This window comes from Microtus pennsylvanicus, chromosome 3 (genome assembly GCF_037038515.1).
Source record: "Microtus pennsylvanicus isolate mMicPen1 chromosome 3, mMicPen1.hap1, whole genome shotgun sequence".
NCBI lineage: Eukaryota > Metazoa > Chordata > Mammalia > Rodentia > Cricetidae > Microtus > Microtus pennsylvanicus.
In genome coordinates this window covers 125168128-125190608 of record NC_134581.1, presented here as the reverse complement: position 1 = coordinate 125190608, position 22481 = coordinate 125168128, and the positions used below count along the sequence as shown (strand labels likewise).

General features: G+C 43.8%; 1 protein-coding gene and 1 pseudogene across 3 annotated transcripts in view; both read right to left on the bottom strand.

The window, feature by feature from the left end:
• Nucleotides 1–22481, bottom strand: part of Plag1 (PLAG1 zinc finger) — a 43722-nt gene that overhangs the window by 17834 nt on the left and 3407 nt on the right. For 2 of the 3 annotated variants that reach the window (XM_075967035.1, XM_075967037.1), the window contains exon 2: nucleotides 213–317. The exons of the other annotated variant lie outside the window; for it this stretch is intronic. The gene's annotated coding sequence lies outside the window, so the exon portion shown is untranslated. The remainder of the gene's footprint in view (nucleotides 1–212; nucleotides 318–22481) is intronic. 3 annotated transcript variants of the gene reach the window in all.
• On the bottom strand, nucleotides 9966–10928 carry LOC142846883 (forkhead box protein H1 pseudogene; annotated as a pseudogene).

The window sequence follows — 22481 nt, the reverse complement described above, 5'->3', positions numbered from 1 at the left end:
GTGCAGAAGCTATGCATTCTCTGCCTTGTCCAGATGACAGGTTAGTGGAAGTCCTGCAGATCACAGAACACTGCAAGTCCTAAGCTCCTATGTGGCAGGCTTATTACGTGGCATGCTTTTTAAAGCTGTTACTATGATAGCTCACATAATTAAGGATCGGGAGTCACTGATCCCTTTGAAAATCGTGCCATATAATGATAAAAGCCACCTACCTGAGGCCCTGTTCCAAACTCTAGCAAGGTCACCTTATTAATAGATCATCATAGAATGAAGCATTCTGGGTGCCCAATCCCACCAAGGCAGCACTGAGAGGCAACCTAGGAAGAAAAGAAGAATTAGTTTGGAATTCCAAAAGGCAGGCTTGATCTGCTTTACGGCGTATTCTTCATTCATTATCACTTATTCTTTGCTGGGAGCAAATGTAAAACAAAATATAGTATGTTGGAAAATGAATATACACAAATGAGTATCTACAACTTGAGCCACAGTTATCTAGCTGATATTTTTCAAATTGATCATTTATTTTCTTTTTGTATTCTAAAGACATCTATTCTTCTCCATGACATCATCACAAAAATGTTTTGTCATGTCCTTCTTGTTCTGAGCAAAGACGAAGGAAGAACCGTGTCCTGTGAGTGATCGCACAAAGGGTACGAGCTCCTGATGGCCAGACCCACCTTCAACAATATAGGAAGAAAAATCGAAATGTGTTCTCGAGTACACCACATGTGCAGTCAGCCTTGGTACCCCAGGGTTGCAAATTAGGAAGACAGACAGACCTCCAGGAGCATGTTCAAGACAGAAAAGGGAGGCCCCAGGGTCTACACAGAAAATCATCTGCTTCCTATCTGGAGCTGAGAGCCAAAGCCCAGTTCACACAGTGACCGCTCTATTAAGATGAGTGGCCGACACTGATGTAAAAAACATGACCAACACCCACTATTCACAGCGCTGCTTTGCCCTACCTGGGCACTGGCAGATGCGACCTCTGTCCTGCAGGACTGTGCAAACTGCCATGAGGTGGCGCTAGTGAGAGCAGTGAAACAGCGTTATACAGGACAAGGCACACGGGAAGTTCAGGAGGAAGAGATACTATTCATTTTTCATGACTTGCTTGAAGAATGTTCCCTTAAGACCCCTCTCCCTTAAAAAAAAAGTGTGTGCGTCCGGAGTCTGCCAGGTTGTACACACTGGTCACTGGGTTCTAACATGACCTCTAATTGCAGTGCAATGCAGCTTCCGCACTTTCTGAAACAAGCACAGTGCAGCTCTGATGCTGTGGATATGGCCACATGTGTGTCCTAATGAAATAATCAGGGGCTTTGGAAAACGTGGCCATGATGAAAGCACTGAGGTCGACAAATACTTGGGGAGGCAGGAGGAGAGTGTGCTCTCTTGAATGAAAGCTGTGACCAGAGGAGTGGCCCAAAGACAAGGTGACAATTAGCAAAAGGAACATTCCCCGGAGACTGCTTCTGTGTTGGTGTCGTCAAAGCAGTAAGATAAGCAAGAGGGGAGCCCAAGGCAGCATAGCCTGTGCCCAGACACACAACCAGCCAACTGGACACCAATGGCTACCAAGGTAGCACAGCCTGTGCCCAGACACACAACCAGCCAACTGGACACCAATGGCTACCAAGGTAGCGCAGCCTGTGCTCAGACACACAACCAGCCAACTGGACACCAATGGCTACCAAGGTAGCGCAGCCTGTGCTCAGACACACAACCAGCCAACTGGACACCAATGGCTACCAAGGTAGCGCAGCCTGTGCCCAGACACAATCAGCCAACTGGACACCACTAAGCGTTACCACTAGGAGATAAAACCACAGAATTTCACAAGGAAGGAAGGAAAAGGTAGTAAAACAAAAACAGCTCTACTAAGAGCCATAGAACAACTCATAAACATTGTCTAGCAATAGCCATTTGGGGAGAAGGACACTAACTTTAGCAATAAAAACTATGGGCAGCAGAGGCCGGGTAAAGAACGAGAGGAGGGGCAGCAAGGAAGCATAAAAGAGGCCTGGCTGCTTGGCGGTGAAGGGCTTCCAGCAAGATGATGTTTTCTATTGTAGCATTTAAGAACAGAAGAGAGGAAGAAGGAAAGAGAGAGGGCAGGAGGAGAGGGGGAAAGAAGAGAGGAAAAGGAAGGGGGAGAGGGGCAAGAAGGGCGGAGAAAGAGGAGGGAGAGGAAACTAGAGGAGGAGGAAGGAGGGGAGGATAGGATAGGAGGTTTAGTTACTCTTCTACAGCCGTGATAAAGCGCTGTGATAGAACAACTAAAGGATGCTTTATTCTGGGTCACAGCTGGAGGTGCAGTCCATGGCAGCACAGCTGGAAAAGGCTGGTCCCACTGCCCCCACGGGGAGGAGGCAGCTCGCCATGCATGCTGTACTCAGCACTCCCTCTTTATGTACTCTGGGACCCACGCCAGGGAATGTGCCATCCACTTTTAGGATGCTCTTCCCACCTTGGTTAACCTAATCCACAGGACCCCTCACAGACATGCCCCACGCTTGTCTCCTGGATGATCCAGGTCTTGCTAATAACCAACACTAGCCATCCCAGAAGGGGAGGGGAGGGAGGAAGAAGAGAAAGAGACTCAGCAGAAAGATCAGAAGGCTGAGTGTGAGCACAATATAGGGAAGGACTTGTGGCAAGCAGAAGGGGACCCAAGGAAGACTGGCAGATGACTTTGTAGTAAGAAAACTGGTTTCCCTATATTGACTAGGGGTGTGTGTGTTCATCTGCTGATCTTTTCTTGTCCCAGAATGAAAAAATTCAGTTTCCTCATGCTGGCCATGGCTGAGCAGAAGGGCCCGGTTTGTAGTTTTACAATAAAGAGCAAGGTAGTAGATGGAGGAAGAACAGGGGAGTCAGGACATCCTCCTGTTTCACAAAACAATAAACAGAACTTGGTACAAAGGACTCAGTCTTTTAGTTACTGCTGGTGGAAGACGGAAGACTAAACTGCCGAATCCTTCTGGAATATACTGTGGAAACGCAGAAAGTTCTTTAAAATCCAAACACATGGATTTGACAAATTATTTTTGAAAGTTAAAATGCTCTCTCTCTCTCTCTCTCTCTCTCTCTCTCTCTCTCTCTCTCTCAAAGAACTTAAGCATAAAGTCAAAATAGATTTTAAGAATAAAATTGATAATGTTTAATAAAATGGATGGCTCTCAGTGTACATGTGACAGAATAAATATGCAGCTATTAAAACTTAACAAGTTTAAGATCATAAAATTACATGGAAAAGAGCAGTTAAAGAACTTAATATATTAGGGCCACAGGGGAAAACATACAATGCTAATTTTTAATATTTATTATTGTTATTTTAAAAAAAAATGATTCTTTCTTTCTTTCTTTATTATGTATACAATATTCTGTCTGTGTGTATGCCTGAAGGCCAGAAGAGGACACCAGACCCCATTACAGATGGTTGTGAGCCACCATGTGGTTGCTGGGGATTGAACTCAGGACCTTTGGAAGAGCAAGCAATCCTCTTAACCTCTGAGCCATCTCTCCAGCCCTATTATTGTTATTTTTAATTGTGTGTTCTCAGAGGCCAGAGGCATTGAACACCTCACCTCCCCACTTGAGCCAAATTTACTAATGGAAGTTGTCAGCTGCACAATGTGGGTGCTGGGAATTTAACTCTGGTCCTCTATAAGAGCAATATGGTCTCTTGACCTCCAAGGCATTCTCTCCAGCTATGGCATTCTATTCAAACCTTTTCATGTATTTAGGTAACCAACAAATAAAAGATTGATAAGATAAAGACTGAACACTCTCTTATATTACCTAAATATTTTATTTTTATAATTAGTAATTTTTATTTTTACCAAAAATTATGTTTTTAACTGGAAAAGTTTGATGTCCATATATCTAGAAATGAAGTGAGTCATACTTCAAACCATATACAGAACTTGACTCTGGATCACAGATTAACTGTAAGATTTGGTCTGTGTAAAACCCAAGTTATAAAAAGCTTAGAAGAAAATATTAGAAACAAAACTCTCTGTGATGAGTAGGAAATTAGCTAATACCAATGAAAGCACAAACCGTTAAAACAATAAACAGGTAAACTGGACTTCAGCAAAACTTAAAAACAGTCTTCAAGACACCATTAAGAAAAGGGAAAACTAGGAGGTAGAAGACAGACAAACCCTTACTTGTATCTAGAAAAAAAGAATTTCTAAAACTCGACAAGATGTCAATAAAACAATTGAAAATGAATAACAATAATAAAAAATGCCAGGTGGTGGCAGTGGCTGACACCTTTAATCCCAGCACTTGGGAGGCAGAGGCAGGTGGATCTCTGTGAGTTCGAGACCAGCCTGGTGTACAAGAGCTAGTTCCAGGACAGGCTCCAAAACCACGGAGAAACCCTGTCTCGAAAAACAAAACAAAACAAAACAAAACCCAAAAAACAAAAACAAAACGAAAAACAAACCAAAAGCATTAAAAAAAAAAGACTAAGAAAGCCATTAGTAGGTATTCCCTCATGAAACCATAAACCAGCTGGAGAGATGTCTTAGCCATTAAGAGCACATGCTGCTCTCACGAAGAATCTAAATCTGTTCCTAGCACACATATCAGGTGGCTTCCAAGTGCCTGTAACCCCAGCACTGGGGATCTTGCGCCCTCTTCTGGCCTCTGTGGGCACCTGCACTCTCATGCACATACGTACTCACAGATAAACAGATAGATAATTGAAAATAGAATATTATTTTTTTAAAAGGAAAAATAAAAAAATGGCAAAAACTAACCCTACATGAATAGATGTTTGGCATCACTGGCTATCAGGGAAATGCAAATTAATAGCAGTGAGCTCATTCCATGGGTCCTAAGTGGCGGACTGGGTTTGGCAGTTATTGTGCAATAGGCCTCTCTGAAATTGTATTACACAGTGGGCACACCCGTAATGAAAAGAAGGTAACAATGATGCAATTCACTTTGAGAACAGTTGTGGTTTCTTAAAAAGTCAAACATGCGCCTGCCATGTGACAGCCATTTCGTTTCTATCTACTTAGGCAAAAGATAAAAGCATACATCCTTACAGAGACTTGTGCGCGGATATCCAAAGCGCCTTTGTTTGAATAGTCAAAATTATATAGAAGCCAAATGCCTGTCAATGTGGACCCAATCCGCTGGGGAGCAGCAATAAGGAATGAACAGCAGATATTTGCAGAAACATGAATAAATCTCCAAGTAATTATTTATGCTTGTTGAAACAAGCCAGGCCAGAAAAGGTACGTGCTGTGTGGTTCCATTCGTACGAACAGATGTCGAGGAAATGGGAAATACACTCCAGTGAGAAGACAGGAGGTAGAGAGGAGGATCGATCACAAAGGCTGTAAATAAGCCAGCAGGAACGGCAGATCACTCAGTGTGGGATGCAGGGACGGCCTCACAGTGGGGTCCAAATGGTATACTGTGTGCTTCCTATCTGTCTGCTTCATAGACACCGACCACACCTCAGTAAAGTCATGAGAAAACAGAACGGCAGTGTTTGTACTGGAAATACCAGTGAAGACAAAAACACATCTTCAGATGAATTCACTGAACTCTCAGGAGAAAACCCTCTAAGAATGGACAATCTGGAATCTTTACAAGGGCAACGGATCAACATGACAAAACTCTCTTCTCCCCATTCAGACGGGGAGACCATGTGAGGAAGTTCAGTGTAGCTGCGAGAAGCCTGCAGCCCTGGTGGGAAAGACACACATGCAAGAGGCTTCAGGACCACATTCTCAGCTGTTCTCCTCGGAGGAGCCAGGGAGGCTCACCTGTTGCTGATGAACCGGCATACCATACCACATGATTTCAAGGTTCCAGGAATACACTCTAGCTGGAACTGAGACCTGTGGACAATAAATAGTTCTAGGATTCATTCCATTTATTAAATACCAAGGAAGTGTCTGCTGCCGGGTCTGGGTGCAGCTTCTACACTGCTGTTGTAAATACTTGTCTTGGACTTCTGATGACCATTTAATTTGATTTTTTTTTAACTTCATACTTGCACAAAGGTGCACCCATACAACCCTTCTGACTTTACTTTCAGTATTTGATCAATGACATGGGATGTTCACTACCTCATTATAAAACTGGCTTTGTGTTTGGCGACTTTGTTCAACGCAGACTGCTGCAATGGCTAATGTGACGCTTGGCAGATAAGGCATAATGACACACTTTCTGCTACAGTAAAAGCCATTACTATGCTAACTTAAACATAAAGTTTCAATTGCAGGACTAAACGTTAAGCTTACACTAGGCTGTAGACTGTGACCCATTCATTGCAGGACCTAAAGACTGAGCTCATTGGCAACCATCTTGCAAGGAAAGATATCCCATGCTAACTGGTACACATGGTCCACCAGGAGCATCTTCATCTAGTTCTAAAGCAGACAATATATGATATTTAATGTTTCTGAATTATACATTTATCATTTTTTATTTTGATTAACACCAGAACCAAGACAAGCGTGACCCAAAGAACAAGTGCAAGCCATACATGGGCAGGTATTCCAGAACCAAGACAAGCGTGACCCAAAGAACAGGTGTGAGCCACACGTGGGCAGGTATCCAGGTAGGAGGAATTAGAAGCAGGACTAGATACCTGTAGGAAATATGTTATATTTCAAGCAAATGCAAGAGGTGGAGCCTGGAGCTATGTGATTAGATGAAGGGCTTCCCTGGACTCTTGCATACTGGCCCCACACTCAGACTGTTGAGAAAAAGCCAATCGCTACGTGCCCCTGTTGCTTCCTGAAACAGAACCAACTGGCCACAACCGTCTGGTTTCTAACTAGCTTAGCTTTTTTTTTAAGAAAAGAAACATCTTTCTTTAGTTATCAAACTACACTCACTCTGTTGTTTGCTGACAGGTGATAATCAAAGGGATTCCAATTCACCAATCTGAAGCTTGGGCAGCAACAGTGAAGGAAGCCCCCTTTCCACCACCCACAGACTCCTCAGTTCGCTCCACACCTCTGAGTCCTCTTCCTGCTGTGACCTAGAAACATGCTGGAGGAGTCATTTCATAATCTTAGCGAGTTTCTGGTCTTCACCTCCGCACGGTGTTCCTTTCAAAGTTTACTTGGAGAAAGCCCCAACACAGATTCTCACTCTGACACAGGCTAAAGCAGCAATAGTAGGCAAAGATGACCTACTTCTGAGAATAAAGGCTGGTCCAAATCCTACTTGAGCAGTATATCTTTGGGCAGTTTATCCTATTTTAAAAACTGTAAGCATGTATGTATGTATGTGGCATTTGTGAAGTACGAGGACAGCTTGTGAGGGTTGGGTCCTCCTTTCACCATGTGTATCTAGGGAACTGAACTCAGATCATCAGGATTGGTGGCAGTCATGGAAAGCTGACTATAGTCTTTAGTATAGTCCTGAGTGTTCAATATATAAAGCTATTGCATACAGCATGCTAAACAGGGCTGTCCTACCATGTCCTGATATGTACAGGACCAGGGCTGCTGAGATGGCTCAGTGGGTAATGGTGTCTGCTGAGCTCAGTCCCTGGAAACTATGTAGAAGGGAGAAACAGAGGATCAACTCTATAAGGTTGACCTCTCAACTCCACATAACACATTTACACAATAATGATAAATTATAGAAATAAGAACTGACCCTCCCCGACACAGGCTCTTATACAGATCACAGTCATCACAGAAACAAAAGAACATTTCATATAAAAGGCTTATGCACTCAAAGAGTAACATGGTATCTGGAGAAGTAGCATGCTTATAATTGCGTGTCTGTAGACAGGTAGGGTGTACCTTGGGTTTTATGATAATTGCAGTCACAGATAAACCCAAACCACAATTACAGAAACTGCTTTTCTGTGAAATGGAATGGCAACTTGGGCAAAAACTTTGCCTATTCAGAGATAAACTTACCAGGGCTTAACTGTGGCTGTAGAGGACTACTTTTTACTTTTGTTTGTTTGTTTGTTTTTTGTTTTGTGAGACAGGGTTTCTCTGTAGCATTGGTTCCTGTCCTGGAACTAGCTCTTGTAGACCAGGTTGGCCTGGAACTCACAGAGATCCGCCTGCCTCTGCCTCCTGAGTGCTGGGATTAAAGGTGTGCGCCACGACTGCCCGGGTAGAGGACTATTAAGCCCTTTAAAACACGTACAGCTGAGGTGGCTCTCTTTCACACAACCCAGTGTTTCTCAACTTTCCTAAGGCTGGGACCCTTTAATACAGTTTCACATGTCATGGTGACCCTCGAATGAAAATTATTTTCATTGCTACTTCTTAACTGTAGTTTTGCTACTGTTATGAATTGCAATGTAAATATCTGATATGCAGGATGGTCTTAGGTGGTGGCCTCTGTGAAAGGGTCCTTCACCCCCCCCCAGGGGTCATGACCTACTTACAATGCCCATTATCTCCTTTTCCCACCCCAGCTAATCACCCATAGTTCTCCTGTGGCTAAGGCAAGGGTTGGCCCGAGTTGTGTGGCCTTAACACCCATCCACCATATCCGGGCTGGTGAGGGAGATGTACTGAGGGGAGTCACAGGGAGAGATGAGGGAAGTCACAGGGAGAGGTGGGGTCCAATACAGCTAACAATTAGAATAGGATACACATAGGAGGCACTCAAGTGTTTTATAACGAATAGAAAATAGGAAGAGGGAGGGGAAGAGGAGGGCCCTTTCCACCTCGTTGGCCCACCAGGTGACGAAGAAAACAGTTGTCTCCACAAATGACTGAGAATTGAAAACTTGGAAGTTCTCTGGACTTTCAATTGCATATCAAGCATTTAAGGAGATAAGACCTTTTCTTGTCTTGGTCCATTCTCAATGATACCAGGAAGCTGTAGTCACTATGCCACCTTGTGGTCATGACTAGAAAGTTCATTTTCCCTTAATGGACCAGATAGTCCCCGGCTCTTGCACAAAGGCACCAAGAAATACATTAGAAGCAACTTAGAGACAAATAAATGTCATCTCACGTAGGTCTTAAAGTGCCACTGGAAACACAACACTCGATAGTCTACAGGGGAAGAGCTAACAAAGGGGCACCGATAATTCATCATTATTGACAACCAAAAGCAGAAGGTAGAAAACACCACAAAATAAATATAGGCTAGGTACAAAGACAGTCCACAGGAAGAAGAGATCTGGGTGGAGGGTGCTCCTGAGAGGAGGTACAGCTGAACAGGACCAGAGCTGGGGTGTGCTGAGCACCATGGGGACGAGGCTTCCCTTGGTGGGAGCCATGGGGTCTTAGGAAAGGAGTGTCGAGGGAGGCTGGAGAGGACACAGCAGAAGCAGCAGTGAGACTTGGTGGTGTGTGAGAGAAATTTCATCTGAGTTAAACAGGGCGCTGTGGTCTGCCTAAGCGGTTCAGCTATAAAGCAAGTTTATACTGGCCTGTCATGGGCAATGGGTGACAGTGGACAGGAGACGCATCCTGTAATGAGTCAGTAGAATTTTACATGAGCAGGAGCTAGTAGGGTGAAGACACTGAATGGCAACTTATTTAATAGATCCTGGGAAACTCGCAAAGTTGATTTCTTTTTTTAAATGCTGTAAATTCCTTTACTGCTATCTCTCCTACCTCTATCACCCCCAAATCATGTAGGGTTCCAGTTTTTCATTTCCTAACCATTTCCCCAAAAGGTGCTACCTCCTTCCCAGGCAACAGAGCAAGGGCAAGACTTCAGTCTAGACTCACTTTTGCTTCATCTTCCTCCAGCCTAGAGCCAGGAAGGCATGGTGACAGAGGGACGGACAGACGGACGGACGGATGAGTGGACAGCACAAGGGCCTGAGAAGATCAAGAAAAGGACTACTCTGTGCTGAGCACTGTCTTTCCAGACTTGGCCCCTGTGTGTGGGAGAGGTGAAGGCATGACAGACAGATCTGTCATAATAGCAGAACCATAATCCTGTCTGGGGTAGACCAATTAACGTGGATTTTCAGCAAGGCTGTACCTGGTGTTTTATAGCTGTTGCTGTGGACTGGCTTCTAGCTCTGATTCTTCATCAATCTGGTATTTATAGGTGGGAAGGAGAAGCAGTCCCTGCCTGCCCCCAAGATGGGCACTGGGGTAAGAGGTGGGAGGTAGCATGGTCAAAGGCATGACTACACTGGGGATGTAGATGTAAGAGCTAGGTAGCTGTCCCCAAAGTGACACTCCCATGGGACCTGGGGAACCCTGAAATATGCGAAGGGGCCAGGTCCCTGCACTGAGGACAGGAGAAAGGCCTGGTGACTGCTGCCCCTGGGGAAGTCTCCCCTCTACTCTCGTGGGTCCTGGAGGGAGCAGACAGGCCACAGAGGCTTCTCAGAGGAGTTAAGGGGGTGTAGTATATACCCTCTGCTCCCCCTTGGATCAATATACAGGGACCATGTTGATTCTTTCTCTGGGTCCCCTAGCAGGAACTTGATGTGAAATCCTTCCAGGATGGTTGTGGAATCCTGGATGCCCGATGGGCTTGGCCACGGAGCATGAAGGGGCTCAGGTCCTTGGCAAAAGCTCTGTGTGTCCAGGTCTGCCACTGCCACAGGCACAGGGCAGTGTTCTGAAGATACAGCACCTCTGCTGGGATCAGGCATGTGCATCACCCGGAAGTTGCCCTTAACCTGGCGTTTCACATGGTCCTTGAGCACCTTACAGAAGCAGGTGTTGGAGGAAAGGTTGTGGAGGATGGAGTTCTTCCAGCTCTCATAGTCGTCCCTGAAGAAGGGGAACACTGCCTAGACCCAGGGAATGATCTGGGCCAGCTTTAGCCCGAGGATGGAAGGATGCACCCTGAATTATCAAGGTGATCGTGGGCAATGAGGTTTGTTGGGCCTCAGGTGAGGCTGTAAGGGAGGCAGCCCTGGGCTGGGGTCTGGCCTAGCAGAGGGCTCAGGGCCACCAGATGGTGAATGTGGAGGCTGGGTGCCAGTCTGAGGCCATGCTACCATCAAAGGTTTGAAAGAGCAGGGTGAGAGCTGGGATGTCGCTCAGTGGTAGGATGCCTGCCTAGCATGGGTGAGACGACGCATTCAATAGCCAGGGCCACTATATATATATCTCACAGTAAAAATAAGCAAAGCTCAAGGTGCGTATGGAGAACGGCAGTGGCAGAGACACTTCAGACCTCAGGAGTGTGGGAAGGAACCCAATGCCAGGCAAGAGGAGCAAGGGGGGCTACTACACAGGATCAAGTCCCAATAAGCTCTCCTGCCTCAGAGGGAAAAGGGCACACGTCAGGAAGGAACTGTTCAGGGCGGGTTCCCTCAGAGCTCGCTCACTCCTTGCCTCCGGACTGGCTCTGACTACTGATCCAGATGTCCCATTCTGGCAGTAGCCCTCCTTACTTCTCGCCACCCCGGAAGATTCCCCCCTCCCTGCTTTTCTTGGCTCTCCAGAGCTTTTAGTAATCTTGGAAAGAGCCTTCCTTAGGGGAACAGCAGAGTCCAGAGACGAGAGATGGGAGAGAATGTTCTGGGCAGAGCTGGGGAGTAACTCTGGCTCAGATCCCGACAGGCACTGGACGCACTGTCACCTTGCACTTGCTGCGTTTAATCACCTAGTGACATCACTGTCCTCACTGTCCTTCGTCACAGGCGGGGGCAAGAGAAGCAAAGGAAGGAGTGGTCTTCCAGGTAGGCACTAGGGAGGGCTGCACTGCTCACACGAGTGTGTGCTGTGTGGTGCGTGGTGTATGTGGAGGACTGTAACATCAGGGCACCTTGGTCAGGACTTGTGAGTAGTTCCGATACTTCAGATGCCTCAGCTGAAGTCTTCCAGATAGCTCAAGTGCCAATTTACATTATCATTTTAAAACGATTATTTGGTAATGTGCACAATCTCTCTTTAATTTTCCTGCTTTGCCAAATCTAATGAGTTCGCTTTGACAGATGAGTCCTTTCCTACCTTAATGCAAGCCTGTAATGTCAAAGCACAACAATGATCGTGATGATCCTGAACATGGTGGACATGGGCTCTGAGCAGCCAAGCACCATACCAATGCCCCTCCCCAACACCGCGGTGTTAAACCAGGCACCATGTCCCTTCTGAGCCAGGTTTTCGGGTGAAAACAGTAAGTTGGATGATGGGATCTGGGGTCCGGGGAGATCAGCAGTCCAAGGCGATGATGACCGAGGTGACGGTTAAGGGGAGCAATGATGGACACGGGGGAGGAACAGAAGCACACGCAGTGTAGGTGGCGCTGACGGCTGAGATGCAAACACCCTCAGGTCCGACTTGGTCACCGAGAGTCTCTCCTAGAGGTCCAGATGACCATGTGACTGACATGCTAAGGAAAACACAGACATTTAGCTTTTTGCCCACCCAGTTTATACCTAAGAACTGAGCTGAAGAAAACTGTCAGAGAAGTAAACAATGATCTCTGCACATGACCACGTAAGAACTATAAACCTACCTAGCTAATAACTGGGAGGAAACTAGATAATTGTATTTATTCACCAATTCCGTGGATATTTTATTCACTTTACCTCCCTCAAGCATCTTTTCCCCTCGGCAGTGCCAACCTCCTGAGGAAACAGTTTGTGTTTTGTATGTGGTCTCAGTCCCTTACCATCCAGCCTATCACGGAAAAGAACAGCACCGTTTCCCTAGGAGGCAAACCTAGTGACATCCTTTTGTTATCACCATGGGGTGATCTTCAGTGCCATCACTGTGCAAACTCTAGCCTCTTGCTTTCCAGAGTCCTCTGTTTGGCCATTTCCTTTGCACTTTCCCTTGGTGGCACTGCTTTTCCACTTGTCCTTGCTCACCGGCAAGCCAGCGTGTCCTGACACTTGCAGGCTGCTGGATTCCCTAGCCCTCTGCGCACCCTCTCACTGAGCACCAGGTTCCTCCTGTGCTGTGTGCAGCTTCGTGCTCATGAAACCACTATCTCTGCCTCTCTCGTGGTCTCCCATGTGCCTTTCTATATAAGTCAACTCCCTACATGTCAATCTTTCCCTCCTGGGTTTTATGCATACTGCAGACTGCACCATGCCTGCTTCGAGTCAGATATCAGGTACTAAGCTAGAGCCTCTCCTCAGACTGCAAGCAGGGCTTCCTCAGGTGGCAGAAGACAGGAAGAAGGAATCCAAAGATGCATAGTTCTGAGGGACTGGATGAACAAGGACCCTCGGAGACAGCAGCAAACACAAAAGAATTTCTGTATAGTCGCCTGAATAACGAGGAACAACCTGGAAAACCTGGCAGGATAATGAGACAGCAGTCCTGCTCCAGTGAGGGGAAACTTTAGAAACTAGAGACGAAGGGAACAAGTTAGGGGACCAGCTAGAGAGGAACCTTCCCAAATGCCCTGTGCTCTCCTTGGGGACTGCCAGCCAGAAGTAAGTGGAGCTCCTGAGCCGCATAGGGTGCCCCTTGCAGGATGACGGTGACTGCTGTCCTCTCAAGGCCCATGGCTAGAGGGCAGGGGCTCTTCAAAAGCTACACAGCTCCTTAGACAAGTGAACCAGCCCCTTCTCTATCCTTGGGCTGCTCTCTGAGCTGCAGTGACAGTGCCTGTGTCCAGCCACCTTGTTACCCGCTAGGAGCTCAGTCCCATCTGTGTGTACCCAGTCTTCCTCCTGAGCTGGCATTAGAGGGCAAGGTGTGCACCTCCGGCTTTTATCTCTTCTTTCTCTGAGAACCAGACATATAGTGAACATCTGTGCAATCTGTAGGAGGAGTTGCGGGGAAGAAAGTCTGAGCAAACCTTGTGTAGCGGTTCGGAGCTCTGTGATAAAAGTCATCTGCCTAGGAAGACGTCCCCAGGAGTAATTATTGCCCCCACCTCAAAAGAAAAAGCTGTTTGGAGGAAAGCCATGACTACCGGAATTGTGTATTACAATGTTACTTGTATATCCCTCTCATGCTAAGGAAGCAAGTGTTTATCCTCAGTGGAGTAGAATATCAGGTGACTGGTCTGAGATCCTCACAGCAGGGCCAAAGTCTCAAAACAGGTTGTGTGCCTTTCTCAGTTCCTGAAAGCTGTGAGCATCATGCACTGTATGCAAATTGCCTTCGTCACTACTGGGTACCTTTCGGGACAGAACCACAGTGCTTGTAGCATACAGACAGACACACAGATTCCCTGCACAGCATTACGGGGAATGCCGCCTGCACGGATCATCTGAAATCTATTGTAGGCCATTTTAAAGATAGACAAAAGTTGAGAAAGTAGCAATATGAATTCTTGTAGCCATAACCGGTTTTGACAGCAGTGTAACAGAACAGCAGGACACAGGAAAGCAAGAGGCTAGAGTTTGCAGATGACGGCACCAAAGATCACCCCATGGTGATAACTAAAAGATGCCACTAGATTTGCCTCCTAGGGAAAGAGTGCTGTTTTCTTCCACGATAGGCTGGAAGGCTAGAGATGGGGAGGTAAAGGACTGAGACCACATACAAAACACAAACTGTTTCCTCAGGAGGTTGGCACTGCTGAGGGAAAGAGATACTTGAGGGGCTGGAATGGAGGTTAAGATTTGGGTTTTGCTTTTTTGATGGAAGAAAATATGAGCACAGTTTATAAGCAGAGAGGAAACATGGGAAATTCCAGTATGGGAGGGGGAGCCTACCAGGTTGTCTCAGCAGCTCGCCTCATACCATGCATAGACAGCTAGACAGCTAGGATACAGTCTCCCCAGGGCTTGGAAGAAGTGTTGGGCAACACTACAGAAACCCAGGCCACAGCCTGCTTTGGAAAGGCGGCAGGAGGCCTGGTGAGTCTTAGGTAAAGGCGCCAGTGGACACTAAGGGTGGGGACTGCAGGGAAAGGACTGAGCACAGGGCCTGAGTATCACTGGATCACCAAAGGTCCAGCGTAAGACTCAGGGAGCCTCTCTCCCAGCCAGGATAAAAGCCCACTGAAGAACTGACAAGGCATAGCCTTTGTCTCATTGGCTATCCTCTCCTGCTGTTCCTGCCCACTGCCATCCCCATCCTCAGTCCCAGGTCAGATCTTCACAGGGCTGTGTGCCCTTGCTCTAGGACTGCTCCTCTGAGCCTGGCTCTCCTGTCCTTTCTCCACATGTCCACTGCGACTATGCCCCTACAGCAGAAGTGCCAAACTTCAATTCTGGTTCCAACTGAGTGACCATGGGTGGTTTTATGAGTAGAAGCCAGATGTCTAAACTGTAAGTTGTAGGGGTTGCTGAGAACCAGTCACTACTGTAAACAAATACCCAGAATTCTGGTGAACATGGACCTGACGGGGAATACCTGAGCACTCCAAATAGCAGAGGATCACGTGAGGGCCTGCCCTGGTCAGACCCAGCACACCCATTTCCTCTTGCCCTGCACGGTTCCCTCAGGACCAGGATGGCGGTCTCAGCGCACCAGGCGAGAAGCACATCTCTGCCTCCTACTCCCGGTGAAACCATTTCTTTCACCTAAATGTCACTCCCTCTTTTTTCCTGCATCTTTCTAACTCAAGCCTTTTCCAAGGCCCATCTCAAGCTTCCCTTCTTTCTCCCATAGCGTTTGATATCTATGTTACTCTCTGGACATTTAAAAATACACTGCCTTTGTGTTTCTTTTGTACTTCCGCCTACCACTTAACTGGCATTTTTAAAAGCAAGCAAAAGTTAAGGCAGTGAACACAGGTACCCTAAAAGAGTGGCAAGAGTACTTCGATTCCCATTTAGCACAAGAATCAAGTTTTAGTTGTCAGGAAGCGAAGTAAAAAACAAAGTCATTCTGGTCTCTCACTACAGAACGGGTCAACGTTAGGTACCAATGACCATCTCGACCAGTGGCATGGTGCTCTGTCCTCGAGCAAAGGCAAGGAAGCTGCAGTCTGTCTTTCAAACCAGTGTAAATTCTTGTGATTTTAGGCAAATCTGTACAGCTGTTTACAATGCTTTGTTAAAATAATGTCAGCCGGTCTAGTTTTACCTTGAGGTTGCTATGAAGAGTAAGAAACAAGAGAAGCAAATAAATATTTAAAAAGTTTCTTTGAAAATGGTAGTATTCCAATACTGATTCAAAATTTAATCACATTTTCATATCAGTTACTTTTAAAAAGATTCCAAATGGTATTTACGGAGCTAAAAAAACGCCCAACCCTTCAACATGGGGACCATCACAGGACTGCCCAGGTGAAGCTCTCGCTCTTGGCCTTCTCACAGAGGGTAGACAGCACACACACACTGCAGTGATTTCCGTTACAGCTCCTGGGAGGGAAGGGCCATCGGTACACTCCGGTCTTAGGAGTTCAATATCGAAAATTAACCAGCCTAAGCAATACTTTCCACTGCTACCATATAGAATTACATTGTTTACTGAAGCAAAGCCATTCAAAACTCCTGAAAGAAACAGTGACCATCCAGAAATCAGGTGGTTTGGCAGTAAATCTGACTCAAATGAACTATGTCTGAGATCCTTCCTGTAAAACAAAGTTTAGATTTATAATATTTTTGAATCTACTTTCCCTTAGAAAGCACATACATTTCCCACCAATTCCATATATATACATATATATATGTATTTATATATATGCATATAAATACATAGCTTAATAAGCATCCATACAACACTCTCCAACCTGAGTGAATCAGTGAAACGTTAAGCCTCAAATTTTAATTCTTGCAACAAATTTATTACTTCTTAAATATGTTAATCTTGGTATTAATGAATTTATAATTAGCTTTTGTAGTCCGCTCATGCTGACACTCCCTCAATGCGTGCTGTACACCCACTCTGTCTGAACTTCCTATCTCAGGCTGCTTTGAAAATGAAACAAGAAAGGTGGAAGCAGACGGATGCTGCTGCGGTCCAGCCCAAGTGTTTTATGGCTGGAGCACAGCATTAATACTTAAATACGACGATGATATAATTTAAAAGTCATGTTGGTCAGTGATTCACAGAACTTAACCAATCAAGTTAAGTTTCCTTTCCTCCTAAGCAGAAACAGTCTCTTTTTGTGTGCGATCGTTTTGGTTTTGCTTTTACTAGGAAGAACTTGTAATTATAACTTGGCTAACATAAAAACTCTCACGATACTCCTCATCCTTACATGCTCGGGACCTCTGCTTCCTGACGTGACCAGTTTCAAGCCACACGTGAAGGACTCGCCCAGTGCTGCTTCGTTTTCAGTGACACGGCAGATTAGACAGACAGCAGCATTTACCTTCAGGGTTTTCCCAAATTCTCTCTTTTGGCAGCTGAACACGGCACTTGTGGGCTGCAGAACTTTTGAGACCTAGCTGGAGTGCAGCAGCACACGCAGAGGCAGGGCACACACAGGAGCATCCACACGCATCGCCCTGCACGCTCCTGTCCCACGGGTGCTCCAGAACCTCACCACTGGCTAACACAGCAGCTGGGTGCCTGCCGCAGCAGCTCTGCCATACACAGGGTGGCAGCAGTGAGAGCACAGCAGAGCCAAGCAGCAAGCACACTTGGATGCCAAGGGGAGCACACCAGTGTGTCTGAATCCTGATTAGGAAAAAAGTTCGCAGACACACGGGCATTTTGGTTTTAATTAACAAGTTCTTTTCATTCTGGCAGAGGGACCATGGACTGCAGGGAGGCATTATGAGTCACCCTCGGGACGGGACCCGTTCTGCTCTTTTAAGCTGCTTTCTCCTTTGCTTGCTGTGACCAAGAAAGGGTGAATTGAGTATCATTTCATTCAAGTACGACACTGGGCCAAGGTGGAGCCGAGCGGTTATATCTATAGTGCCTACTTTGAGATAACCTGAGCCGTGGGCAAAGGTACTTCAGAACACGACTCCCTTCTAAGAACAGCATGCAGCGAGAACAGGGGCACGCTTAAGAAATAAAAGTTTAATAAAACTGAATGGAGTTATAATATGCACAAAGAGGACGTTTGAAGAAAACACTCAGAACAGAGCCTTTACCCAACACTGAAGCAGCACTGTCTGCAAACATGTAACAGTTAAAGATCTCAAACACAGCGGATGCGCAGTGAGTACCACGCTATCTGTTAACACTTTTCTTTGAGAAACAACCAATATGATTGAAGATACTAAAATCTTTGATGCAATTTTGGCCATTTAGAATATGTTTATTAACTGTCAAAGACAAATGCTTAAGACCTTTTGCAGACTGCCAGACTTTATTTTATTTTAACAATTACTTTGTTTACAAACTTCTAGGACTTAAAAGCATATTCAGAAACAAAAACAATTCTTTCGGCTAAAATTCTGTCTCTTTCAACAGTAAATCAATTTATTCAGATAAATATTTAAATCTCTCTTTTTTTCCAGTTAAGTTTATTATTTGGTGGTTTATTTTCATCTTAGTTTGGGTAACCGATGACGGCAACACATCTTCACACACAGTCTTTTAAAACATGACGCATGACAGTTACTTTTGAGGACTGCCTTATACCTTTCTTTAGAAGTCTGAAAGGAACCCCTGGGAAGGCTGACATGTGCCCTGCCCACTGAGCAGACTGAAATTGGCTTTCTGTGCGCCATCCCTTCTGAGGATGCACAGGTTTTGCTTCGGGAAAGTAGAGCAGACGAGGTCCCCGAGTCCTACAGATGGACGCACGCTGTACTCACCTGGACGTTCGCTCTCTGGAAACCTCTAACTCTGCCAAGAAAGAACCAACAGGGCTGCTGCCACCACGATTGGTGCAACTATTTTATTGGCCGTCCAGTTCTACCTTAATGCTGAGATCACACACCTTTCAGACAGTTTTCAAATAAAATGCTAATATTAGAAGAGAAATACAACTAAGAGAGAAATTTACGCAATTAAATTGCCTCAGCAATAACAAATTACCAAAACACAGGAAAAACATTTTCTGACATTTACTTAAGCAGTTTTATGGGTCTGAGGCTGAGTTTGCAATCAGGTACATTGGACACACCACTGTTCATTTTAAGGACAGGACAGATCTTACCCATCACATGCAAAGTAGCAAAATTTCCATAAAGTTATAAAAATTATAATAAGTTTAATGTCAAAGCAGTAGAGCTAATTTCCTTCTCCAGAATGGAACCCTCACAGAAACTGTCCTTAGAAAATGCAAAAGGCAACCTAAGAAAGGGAACGCACTCTTATTTAAATGCTACTTTACTTCATTGCCTTAAGATGATACAATAGAATCTTTTATGGTAACTCCTTTGGGCACTCTGAGAACTAATTTGGGCTCTATAATTATAGCATTAAGACAATACAAGAAAATAAAGCTAATTTACTGAGAAAAGCTAGCAGACTAAAATTCAATCGGTGCTGTGTTGAACCTGCAAAGTTAAACAACCTCAAGTTTCCAGCTTTGGTTCCCTAAAATTCTCCCCATCTAGAACAATCCCTTGATGGATCTTCGGGGAAACAGAACCGACAGCTACACTTGCTGATTTTGCCTTTTAGACAAAAGACTTAAGAGTCCTCATTTAAAAACTGATTTTTAGTTTCCAAAAAATGTATCCTAAAGATTCTAATGCCCACTGATCAGGCAATAGTTTTTTTTTTTCCTTTTTTCGGTATGAGGCGCATCGTTTACTCTGACAACATTCTCATACTCAGAAACTGTAACATAGAAAAACCATAAACAACCTACACGCAGTACACCAACACTGGTCTGGGACAATAGTTTAATATTAACAACTGAAAAGTGTAAGATGAGGCTCTTGTTCTCAAAACAGGTAGATCTCAAGACTCTACAGTGCACTACGCTGCCAGAAGGACTCAGAGCAGGCTGCAAAACTAAAGGTGAATTCTAGAGACCACAAGAGAAGGCTTCAATTCTCCTTCAGAAAAATCAATGGCTAATTAGTAAATGAGAAAGAGAAACGTCTTTAATCAGCAGCATACACCTTAAAATGTTCTGAAAATCAAGTCTCATTTGTGGAATACTCCTATCTGCATCTTGTGAAAGGCTTTAAAGTGTTCTCAAGGTTGTAAGAAATTATTCAAATTGCCCCTAAAAATCCACAGAACAAAACTATTCTTAGAATGAGGCTTTGAAATTTATTTTACTAACCTAGAAAAGTTTTAAGCTTTCCAGTAAAGAACAAGGAAGGCAATTTTCAACGCCTCCTAAGGCTCTCAGACTATTTTACAGAACTACATACTTAAATCCTCTTTAAAATCTTTTTTAGAAACAGCAGAAAATGACTTTCTCCTTTTCCTTCTGTTAAAAAAAAGAATTTCAAATCATCACAACAAATCATTCGTAGAATTTAGTTTAATCCAAATCTAAAGAGAGAAGGGGCAGAGACTCTGAAGGTCTAATTTTAAAAGGTAGTTACAAATTCAGCAATTTACACTAAAATTATTCTCTGATAAAATCCCCCAAATTAACACTCAGATATCCTTTTGTAAACTTGCGATTTTTGCTTTATAGCTGGTTATGCTTTATTCATCAGTTGAATTTTAAGTTTATCATAATTAACTATTTTATTCTGAAATTCTTACTTCTCCAGTCTCTCATCATTATTTTGAACATTTAGTTTACATTGATGCGGAGTACACTTCGATTGTCAGAGTCTTATATTTAAATGGCACCAAAACCACATTTTTGTTCTCTACTATCTTCACATTTTAGGTTTTCTATGATTTTAAATTAGGAAAAAGTTCCATTTAAAAAACAAGGCAAAGAATACTCCTAGCAAACTGAGTTTCCCATCAGCCTAGGCTGTAGCAGCAGACATTCAGTCTGTGCACGCACGCCCATTTCATAGGTAGTCCTCTCAAACCCCAACATAGACTCTGGTTAGTTTCAACACCAGGATCCTGTGGGGACTCTGTTTACAAGGCACACAGGGACCTTGAAACACTAACAATTTTAATGTCACATCACACTACTTCCCTTTTTAAAAAATGAGATATTATTTGTTTTATAACTTTTCTGTACTTTGATATGCATTATAAAAAGTAAAAGCCTTAAGAATAACAAACACTAATACACATACAAAATCAGAACCCAAAAGCATTCAAATGTCTCTGAGAGTCAGCATCACCATATCCTGGTCAATTCTCTCCTGTATGGAGGACACACAGACAGGAGGACACACAAGGTAGAATGCATATCTCAGGGAGAAAGGCCAATAAATTGAAAAGTAAAATTCAAACTATGCCTCTGTCATAATGTCTATTGGGCTTTTCTGCAGATATATTTCTCATAATGTCAAATGTTAACACCTACATACCAACCTTTCATAAAAATTTATAATCTAGAAATACTCATTTACTTTCTCAAATTAAATCTGAAATTGAAATTTCAAATGAGATATAAATTTGCCCTGATACGAAGGAAAAGCATTAACAGCAGATTTCAGATTTCAGAGTTTCAAAAAAGTTAACAGTGATATGATTACAAAATAAAAGCAACAATAAATCACTTCTAAAGTGTCTTTGTGTCGGGATGGAAAAGAGCTCTTCTGCATGAGTTCTGAGATCACAGGGAACCATGGACCCTGCCCTTGCATTGAACTTGTTTGCAAACACTTTTCTAAGCCTACCTAAACACTTACTAATTGCTTAAATGTGCTGCCTACATTAATTCCTGTTAAAATTAAAGAAATTAAAGGTCTGCCTTTGTTTTCAAGCAATGACAGACATGTTTTCAACATATTCAGTGTTTTAGAAAAAAATGTTTCTAAGGTTCTTCAAATACTTGAGATGACGGCTCAAGGGAGGGCTTCTCTCTGTCACCCTGAACAGATCCCCCTTGCTTAGCTTTTGCTCAACAGATACACTTTTCTTCTGAAACTCTTCCCTCACATGCTCACATGGAACAGGTTAACTTTTTATATGTTAAATTCCCAAAGTAGAAAATTACAAATAATAATATCAAAATATTCCTAGAAGGGTGAACATTTTGATTATACAACTTGAGAAAAATGATTACTGAAAGCAAACTTCAAAGGCAGCAATGGACATGGATTTTAGTTGTCTTTTTAAAAATCCCAGTTACAATAGGAACATGACATTTAATTTAGAAACAACAATTTAATTCTTAGGTAAAATTCCAGGATACTATATGAAAATGTATTTCACAAAAATAAAAACTCTAATAACAATGAAGGAAAATTCCCATATTTGATTGATATTAAAACATAAACAGCATTCTTAAAATTTCCAACTATATTGATAGACAAATTCACTATTTTAGCTATAAAATGTATTTACTGAAATATTTTGATTATAATAAATACACAGATATGGAGTTTTATCAGTACTAGCCCACACTCACTAAATCATCTACCACAGCAGAAAAATTCTTTTCAGAATTCTGAACAGCAACACTGGGCATCTAGGTCTCAGACAGGTATCTAAATCAGTGAGGTTTCTCTGACCTTATGTGGAGCAGGAGATACCCTTAGATAATTTTGTAAACTGGTATAATTTAATAGGACTTCTAGACAAAGGACGTTCAACAGGTAGGATTTCTATGGCATCAGAAAACCTTAAAAAACCAGTTAAATCCAGCTATTGTGGCTCTCTATCTAAACGAGACTCTAAGACTCACAGGTTTTAATCTGGGCATTCTGAGCACATTTTCTGATTTAGAAAAGTAAC